Source organism: Equus quagga, chromosome 1, assembly GCF_021613505.1.
Source record: "Equus quagga isolate Etosha38 chromosome 1, UCLA_HA_Equagga_1.0, whole genome shotgun sequence".
In the NCBI taxonomy this organism is placed as follows: Eukaryota; Metazoa; Chordata; class Mammalia; order Perissodactyla; family Equidae; genus Equus; species Equus quagga.
In genome coordinates, this window is record NC_060267.1 from 16,298,118 (window position 1) to 16,308,467 (window position 10,350).

Sequence of the window (10,350 nt, forward strand, 5' to 3'; positions counted from 1 at the left end):
CATCGCTAGGACTCCGGTCTGTCCTTCTGGATCACACTGGGAAGGGGAGAGATTGCCTCCTACACTCACCAGGCCACCCCACTGGGGACTTGCAAAGGGCAGAGGCTAGTGTCCTGGGCACCGGGGAGGCGCTGAGGAAAGAGGGCTCAGGCCCCTCCCCAGAGGGGCTCACAGTTCAGCAAGGGAGAGGAGGCACAGGCAAAGGCTCTGAACAAGGGCTGAGCAGCCACCTTCTCTCCAGACACGGCCCTACACCCTGTAGGTACCCTCCTCCTGACCAAGGGAAACCCTTCCACCTGTTCCCCAGGTCCCACCTCCCCCTACCCAGTTCCACTGGGATCATTGCAGGCGCCTCCTCATCTTGCTGTCTCCACTCTTGTCCGCATCCAACTCATTCACCATGATGCTGCTAGAGAGGTCTTTCTCACACAGAAAACTGATGATAGCTCTCCTCTGCTTAGAGCCCTCAGTGGCTCCCTATTGCCTTCCAGAAGTAGCCCAAACTTCTTAATATGCCATATGAGCCCTTGGTGATGGGTTCATGCATTCCCACCCCCTGCCTTCCCCACCCCCACCATGCACCCCGCTTTCGGCCTCTCACCCTTTACTCGTTCATCCAACAAACGCTTGATTAGCACTTGCTGTATTAGCCAGGCATGATGCTGGGAAACTGCAGAGAGTAAGACTGGGTCCTTGCCCTCAAAGAGCTTAGACTCAGGCCTGATGGACATGCCAGTAAACAAGCATTTATGACTTGATACACTAATTGCTGTGTTAAGAGTAGAATCAATGTGAGCCAGCCCTGAAGGCCTAGTGGTTAAAGTTTGACATTCACCGCTTCAGTAGCCCAGGTACATTTCCTGGTGAGGGAACCACACCACCCATCAGCCAGTAGCCATGCTGTGGCAGCGGCTCACACAAAAGGACTTACAACTGGGATATACAAGCATGCACTGGGGCTTTGGGGAGGAAAAAAAAAAAAAAAGAGGAAGACTGGCAGCAGATGTTAGCTCAGGGTGAATCTTTACCTACCAAAAAAAAAGAATTAAAAAAAAAAGAAGAGTAGAATCAATGCTGCTGTGCACAGAGGAGGCCCAACCCAGATGTAGGCATCCTTAAAAGCTTCCTGGAGGATGTGATGTCACCTCATAGATGTGAAGGATAAGGAATTAGCCTTACTAAGCAAAGGGAAGTGTCCCGGGCAGAGGCAACAGTGTGCCCAGAAACCAAGAGGTTGGAGAGAGCATGCCCAGCTTGCTCCTTCTTAGAAAGGAGGAAGCCCATCTTCCGTCTTTATAGATTCTGCCTTGCCCAGGCCTCAGCCAGCAACCTGAGATCTTACAGGGTTCCTCTGCTCACGGCCTAAGGCCTGCCCGACCCTGGACTCACCAACCACCTGCCCTCCCGCTTCCAGAGGCTCCTGGCTTCCCAGCTCATCTCCCATGTGCAAAGTCCCACACATCCCTCAGGTGGTGGCAACATCAAGGCTGCCTCCATCTGGCCTTGGTGCCTCTCCTCAGCCAGACCCACGTCTGCCTGTGCTAGTTGTCGATTTATTGCCTCCACTCCAAATTCACCCTTATTGCCTACTCTGTGGAAAGGGATCTGATCCCTTTAAATAATTTCTTTTGCCAGTTGGCACATTAAGCCTTGTCAGTAGGCATTTCCATAGACATTGGAAAGACCTCACGGGAGTAGGGGCCTTTGCTTCCAGTGCCCTCGCTCAGCGGTTTCTCTAGCACCTGATTGCTGCAGCACAGGTGGCCTCTGTGTTATCAGGCCCCTGCAGTGCGCAGCAGCAGCAGCAGCACCTAGCAGCTCCCCCAGCATCCCCCTGGGGCAGTTTCATAGCAGAGGGCTTCCAGCAAGACACCTCCTTGTGAAAAGCTTTCCCCGGCAACCTAGAGGGTGGGCTTCAGGTCAGTTCTGGATGGAAGACCTCCAGCAAGCTCATTTGGTGTGGCACCACATGGCTTCTCCAGAATCCAGTGAGCACTGGCTGTGCCCTCCCCAACGAGGTCTGGACCTCAGCTGTGGCCTTTCCACGGGGCCTCGATCCCAGCCCTAGAGGTAGTGGCTGTTCCTCACATCGTCATCTGTATCCTCTTTAGAGTTCTCTGTGTTTCTCACTAGCCAGCCCCTCATCACTCCAACCCCTGATATTATCCATATGAAACTTTCCCTGTTCAAGTTATTGTGTGCCACTGTCCCCTCATGGGACCCTGACTGACACGTGCCCCCTAGACGGTATTGCTTCCAACCTCTTGCAACAGACATGCCAACACTGGACTCCTCAGCTCCCGTCATCAGATTTCTTCTCTTCCCTCTCCATGCTACCCTGTAGGTGATCTCTCTCAGTCAGTCTTGTGGCTTTCAATGCCCTCCCTATTCCAGGAACCCCTGAGCTTATGGCTCCAGCCCAGACCTTCCATTAACTGCGAGCTGGTATATCCAGTTTGCTCATGGACATCTCCGTGTGTGTATCGAATGGGCATCTCAAACTAAACATGTCCAAAAACAAACTCATCTTCCTTCTTCCCTTCCTATGCTGCTCCCCCCCATAGTAATGGCAATTCCGTTCAGTTGCTTAAGCCAAAAAAAGCCTTGGTGTCATCCTTACTCCATCTCTTTCTCTCACATCCCCACATGTAATCCATCAGCAAATCTTGTCCTTTTAACCTTCAAATGATATCCAGAATCCAACTGCTTCTCACCACCTCCATGGCCACCACTGAGGGCAAACTGCCATCACTCTTGCTCTCTGCTTCTCCACTCATCCTCCTTCAGTCTGTCCTCAAAAAACAGCCAGGGGGTCCTGTTAGAATTAAGTCGACTTCCAGTTCCATCCATGTTGGAGGAAGCCGATTAGAGCCTGTCTCTCCCACTGATTACAACTAAAAACTCTGGATAAAATTTAAAAGCAATGATTGGAAGACTCTGAAAAGTAAGCAAAAGCAGGTAGATTGTAGCAGAAGGACAAAGCACGAAGCAGTGACCCCTGTCTTTTTTTTCCTTCTGCGTACACGGCTGTGAGCTGAGGGTCGGCTCCAGTTGTGGGGCTGTGAACCATCAGCACGACCAGCTAAGACTCCAATAGAAAGCTCATCTTTCTAACCGGAGGGAGCAGGAAAAGGGACACCTGTAAAAGAAAGCAGACGGGGGAGAGGAAAGTTGGAGGAGGGGATCCCTCTGTGCATAAATCCACACAAGTCCTGGGCTCTCCCTGGAGCTGTATGTGCATGAGAGACCCAAAGCGGTGTGCCAATGACTTTGAGAACTGCAATGAGATTGAAACCATGGCCCGAGTTTCAGACAAACGCCTAAGCGGGATATGCACAGAGCAGACACAAAGCAGCAAGCAAAAGCTTGGGCAACTGAGCTGAGCGTGGAACCATTGCCCACAGAAGAACTTTCAGTCGGAACCTAATTAGGCTGATTCCCGCTAAAACCAAACAAAACCCATCTGAAATTTCTCCAGAGGATTTAAGCAGGACTGATACTCTACACAGCACAATATTTTAAATGCCAAGGATATGATCTAAAATTATTTTGACATTCAAGAAGCCAGGAAAATGCAGCCAATTCTCCAGAGGAAAGAAAATCAACAGATGTCAATCCCGAGATGATACAGTTGTTGGAATTATCACACAGAGAAAAAGCACTGTTATAATTATGTTCCATGAGATAGAAGTAAACACATTTGAAGTGAATGCAAAGACAGAAGTTCCCAGCAGAAAATAGAAACCACAAAAACAGAACCAAATGGAAATTTTAGAACTGAAAAATACTATATTTGAAATTTTAAAAATCATCTATGGGCCCCGTAGCAAAAAGCAGAGGACAAAAGAAAGAGTCCATGACTTAGAGATAAGTTAATAGAAATTATCCAGTCTGAAGAATAAGGAGAAAAGAAGATTGGAAAAAATATTTTTTAAGCTAGAGAAAAATGACAGTATGCGTAGGAGACAAGTATTCAAATTACTGCAGATTTCTTGTTAGAAACTATGAAAGACAGTGGACTATGACAGAAGGCTATGAAGACAGTGGAACAACATCCCTAAAGTGCTGTCAACCCAGAATTCTAATCCAGCAAAACTATCCTTCAGAAATGAAGGCAAAAAAAGAGAGAGAGAGAGAGAAGACATAAATTAGCAATATTAGGAATGAAACAGGGGACATCTCTACAGACACAACAGATATTAAAAGGATAATAAAGGAATATTGTGAACAATTTTATGCCCACAAATTTGGGGATCTAGATGAAGTGGATAGATTCCTTGAAAGACACAAACTACAAAGCTCATTCAAGAAGAAATAGATCACCTGAATGCAGGGCTGGCTCCATGGGCGTGTGTCCCATGCTATCACACAGGATCCTATACCACAGACAGTCCCCAGGCATGGTATAATGACCATTTTCAGGATCTTGAAATTCTTAATAATTTTTTTTTGAGGAAGATTAGCCCTGAGTCAACATATGCTGCGAATCCTCCTCTTTTTTCTGAGGAATACTGGCCCTGAGCTAACATCCATGCCATCTTCCTCTACTTTATATGTGGGACGCCTGCCACAGCATGGCTTGACAAGCGGAGACATGTCTGCACCCGGGATCCGAACTTGCGAACCCCGGGCCACCAAAGCAGAACGTGCACACTTAACTGCTGCGCCAATGGGCCAGCACCAAAATTCTTAATAATTTTTGACAAGGGGCCTTGTATTTCTGTTTTACACTGAGCCCCACAAATTGTGTAGCCAGTCCTTCGTGAATAGCTCTATATGTACAGAAAGAATTGAATGTGTACTTTTAAATCTTCCAACAAAGAAAATGTCAGGCCCAAATACCTTCACCACTGCATATTACCAAACTTTTAAGGAAGAATTCAACCAGAAAACGTAAGAGGAGGGAAAATTTCCCAACTCCTTTTATGAGACCAGCATTACCCGGATACCAAAACCAGGCAAAGACATTATAAGAAAAAAGACTACAAACCAATATCCCTCATGAACATAAACGTAAAAATCTTCAACAGAATACTAGCGAATTGAATACAGCAGCAAATAAAAGGATAATGTATCATAACTAAGTAGAGTTTATCCTAGGAATGCACGGCTGGCCCAACTTTTAAAAAATCTATTAATGTAATACATGATAGCAACAGACTAAAGAGGAAAATTGTATGATTATCTTAATAGATGCAAAAAGACATTTGACAAAATTCAATATCTACCCCTGATAAAAACCCTCAGCAAACTAGAAATAGATGGGAACTTCTTTAACCTAAAAAATGGCATCTATGAAAAAAAAAAAACCCTCTAGCTAACAGCATGCTCAGTTCAGTGAAAGACTGAATTCTTTCCTTCCTGGGACTGGAAACTAGATAAGGGTGTCTTAGTCAGGGTTATACAAGCTGGTCTAGCCTGTGAACTCAGGCAAAAAGAAGAAATAAAAGCCATATAGGTTGGAAAGGAAGGAATAAAACTGTTTCTATTTTCAGAAAACAGTATCTTCTACATAGAAAATCCCAAGGAATCTTTTTGTAAAAACCTGCCAGAACAAATATGTAAGTTGAGCAAGGTTTTAGGATACAAGGTCAATATATAAAACTAATTGTATTCCATATACTAGCAATGAACCATTGGGAAGCCAAAAATTTTTAAAATATCATTTACAATAGCACCCAAAAGATGAAATACTTAGGTGTAAGCCTCAGAAAAAGTATGTGAAGAAGGATCTGCATGCTGAAAGCTACGAAACGATAAAGAAAGGAATTCAAAAACTACTTAAAGAAACAGAGATATATACTATGTTCATGAATGGGAAGACTCAGTATTGTTAAGACACTGATTCTCCCCCAAAGATGACACAGGGGTCAGATCCATGGACTCTGGTGTGGGCAGAACCCAGTTCAAATCCGGATCCTCTACTTACTAGCTGTGTGACCCGTGGTCACAATAGGCAGCAGAATACTTCACGTCGATTGAACTGAGCAGTGTTCCAAGTGCTTTTCATCCTCTAACTCACTTGGTTCTTTCAATAACCTTATGCAGCAGGCATTTTTCTTATTTCCCATTTCACAGACGACAAAACTGAGGCCCAGAGAGGTTAAGTAGATGGTGGAAGCAGAGCCATTCTGACTCCAGAACCCACATTCCTCACCATGCTGCTCTGCCTGCCACTTGCTCTCAGTAAGCCTCTTGCTTCATCTGTAAAATGGGAAAATGTTTCCTACTTCAAAGAGTTGTTGTGGAGATTACACACAATGGCATAACTAAAGTGCTTAGCACGTAGCGTGGCACACAGTAGGTGCATAATAAATGATTGTCATTGTTTTGATGGTGGTGGTGGTGGTGGTGGTTCTAGTTTTATGACTGATGGAGGATATCCGTGTTGGGCAGCTCAACCACTGCAGTACCAGCCGCGGGTGGAATGCGGGAGTGTCAGCAGGCTGTTTCCAGCATCTGTATCCAACCTCTGGAGGCCTGAGCCCCAGCCAGGCAGCTCCACCTGCTCCTGCAACACTGAGCCTCCACCGGGCCAGCTGTGGGGCTTTGCTGCCCTCTGCTGGCCACCAGCTTCCGAGGAGGCACTGCCACTGGGGATTTTCAAAGTAATTCAGTGGGAGAAGGAGCTTAGAGTCCTTTAAAACAATTTTTTTCCTCCAAAATTGTGTTTAGGACACAAATATTACAACATGAATAGCAACTTTAAAAAGAAACCTACCCCCTCTCTCACCAGCCCAACACAGCACTGTTTTTACCATTCTGTGTTTCTATCAGTCTTCCTTCCCACAGATGCTCAGGAAACCACAGCCTCGACGCAACAAAAGACCAGGGGGGGCTCGGAGTTTTCAACTGGTTTTAAAACTGGGTATGCTCCAGGGCTCAAGGGCCAGGGCCTCCCACAGGTGGCATTTTCCACCAACCGTTAAATATCTAAAGTATCCAAGATACCCATTCGTGCACACATTCCATCAGTCAGCAGATGTTTCCTGGGCACTCACCACAGTCCCAGCACTGTTGTAGGTGTGGGGAACCATCAACGAGCAAAACACCAAGTCCCTGCTCCCACGGAGTTGGTTTTGGGATGAGAGGAGAGACTGAGAATAATCAATAAGTAGAATCAATCAATCAGTTGTAGAGTGTGTTAGTAGGTGTTAAGTGCTATGGAAAAAAGAAATAGAGCAAGGGGAGCTGGATGGAGAACGCCCTGGGGGGGCAGAGCAAGAGGCTCTTTGAGAGGAGTTACTTGAGCAGAAGCCCCACTGGCCAAGGAGCAAGCCATGTGGTGAGGGAAGAGCATTCTGGACAGAGGAGACAGGCAGTGCAAAGGCCCTGAGGCAGGAGTGTGCCAGGTGTGTCTGCAGAGCAGCAGGAGGCCAACATGGCTGGCGAGAGCAAGGAGATGAGGTGAGAGAGGTGACAGCAGGGACAGGCAGTGCAGGGCCCTGTCGGCCATCCCTAGGACTTCATCTTGTACTCTGAGTGACATGGGGAATCCGTGGGCATTTGAGCAGAAGAGTGAGACAATCTGGTTCTAAGGTGATCCCTCCACTGTGTTGAGAATGGAGCAGAGGGGCCAGGGCAAGCAGGGGACCAGCATGTCATTCTCATCTGTTTTTATAACTGTGTCTATACAGCTCTGTGCCCCAGAAGCAAGACCTCGAAGGAACTCCTTGGCCATGCCATCCTGAGCAGTGCTGGGAAGCCTGCTGCTGAGTCATCTGGGAGACGGGACTCGCACAGAGGCCCTGTGTATCTGTCCGGCACTGGGCCACAGGGGTCTGGTTCAAATGACCACTCCTACTCCGCATCAGTTAGCTGATAGCACCCACAATCAGCTTTAGATAGCTGTTTTCCTCCTAAGAGTTAGGGAAATGGTGCTAGAAAAAAAAATTCAAAACCATTAATACGGTCGAATTCTGAAATTAGAGGCTCTGTGTTTACTGAGCATCTGCTCTGACCAGAGTGGCCATGGGAAACAGCAGAGCCACCAGGGACCTCCACCTGCAGGAAGGTGTGTGGACACGGTTCGGGAGGACACTGCAGTTTCTTGGAGCTCCTGGTGGGGAAGCCCGTGAGAGGGAGGATTGGGCAGCCGGGGGAGCGGCCTTGCCAACAGATGAGGGGCACGGCCCCAGAATTGCTGGGGAGGATCCAGGGTCCATCCAGCTCCTCCCTGTGGCTCAGACCTCCCTCCTCTCACATGGGGTCTGAGTCATGCCCAAGTTTGAAAAAAGCCAAAGAAAGCATCACAGGGCTAGAAGACCCTTCAAGAGCTGTGTCCTAGCACCGGGGAGTGGCATCGACTTGGATACGTAATAAAGTGTGGGGAAGACCAGCAGAGATGATGGGCGATGCCCAACTTGAATGAGCTGTGTGGGCAGCAACCAAGGCCGTGCTCAGGACAGGCCTTGTCCGTGGGGAACCCCTCAAGCTCAACTCTTGAGAACCAGCCACCAGCAAAGACAGCAAGAACGTCCACGGGAGCCCAGGCAGATGCAAACACAAAACTGCGAGGGCCGGCAGGCAGTGCTCAGACAGACGGACAGACAGGGCAGGGCGGGAAGGGGTCAGCGCTCCCTTCTCTGGGGACAAATCCTGACAGCCTTCCTAGAGGCAGGGGAGTCAAGCCCAGGAGAGAGGGCAGAAGTGAAGGGAGGTCGTGAGCCGCTGGCGTGAGGAAGAGCAAGCATGGCCCCAACCAGCATCCAGCTTCACATGCAGGAGGGGGACGGACCATCGTGGGTGGGCATGAGTGAGTGATGTGGCCTCTGGGGAAACCCCAGGAGATGGACTCCAGGAAAGGAGCAGAGTCGGATGGAGTGGAAGTCGCTGGGGCACCAGGATGGGGCAAAGAACCTTTCTCACCCAATTAACTCTTGAAGGCTTCCTGGAAGAAGTGACCTCTGGGGAGCATTTTAAATTACAATATGGACATGGGCTCTTGAGTGGACATTCCCGACACTGGGTGTGGCCTTCAAAAGGTGTGGAGGCAGCAGGGGACAGGAGCGAAGGCGGTGGCAAATGACAGCGCCAGGACAAGGGTGTGTGGAAGGGAATAATTGGAGTTACTTGGGGAGCCCCGGAAATGGCATTTTATGAGCTGCCCACTCAGAGAGGGAGGAGGAGAAATCACAGCCTCCCTCTGACTAGTTCAAAAGCCTTCTTGGGAGAGGTGGCCTGTTGTTCTGGGACATTCCAGACAAAAGTGTGACCAAGGAGAAGACTTGGGGGAGAGAGAAGCGTTCAGGGAAGCCATCGGGCACAGGAGGGCAGTAAATGAGGAGGAGGCCAGAGCAGAGAGGTCCGGGGCCAGTGCCAGCACCTGGACAATGATGTGGTCCCAGGGGGCAGAGTGCTTGGGTGATGGGTAGAGACAGGCATGGGGCTACGGGTTCTGTGTCCCTCCCTTGGGCAGACCAGACTGCAAAGGCTCAGATTCCCTGGGTGTACCCAGACCCTCCAGGGAGCTGTGCCAGACTGGCCTGGTCTGTGAGGTTCTCACTTGCCCTGGTCGACCTGGGAACAGCCCATGAGGACTCGACCTCCCTCTCCAGCCGGCCCCTCCAATCCAAGCACCATCCGGACAGCCATCCTGAGCGCGCCCACCAGCCCTGGTCCCAGCTGCATCTGCAGAGACACAGACTTCACCCAGCGCCCATGAGTACCTCCCTGTGCGGGCTGGGCCCGTCCTCACTCTCCACACACCTGCCCAGGTGCTCACACCCTTGTCCTGGATAGTTCTGCTGGTCCTGGATGGGCATCTTATTTCTGAAAGCAGTGGGGTTTCTCCCAGGTCTCTTGAGTCCCCTGGATCCACTTGCTCATCCTCAGTTCCCAGGCTCAACTCAGGGTGGAGGACGGGGAGCGGTGTGTGTGCGTGTGTGTGTGTGTGTTGGGGGCAGGAGGAAGCAGCTGACACAGGAGCCATTCTACAGGAAAAGGCTTCCACTCCCTCCTGTTCCCAAAGAGGGGCAGAACTGGGTCTGCTTCCATCCTCTTCAACAAGCTGAAGGAAGCAGAGGCTTGTAGGAGTTGAGAAGAAGGTGGGCCCACCCATCCTCCACCTCCCACTCTTGCCACCCCCTCTACTTTCAAAAGGCCTAAATCCCTCTCGGCCCACATCGCACCAGTTCCAGGTCTACACAACTGTCAGTCAATGAGCTCACCGTCCAAGGCACCGGAATGCAGCCCTGGACCCAGGCCAGCAGAGCCCCTGCCGAGGGGTGCGGGCTGGCCAACCATCCCCTGTGCTCCCCAACGCAGCCTCCCCTCTCCACCCCCAGATTCCCCCCAAATCCTTATACTAGTGAACTCAGGTTAAAGAAAACATTAAAAGCAGCCTTGAAA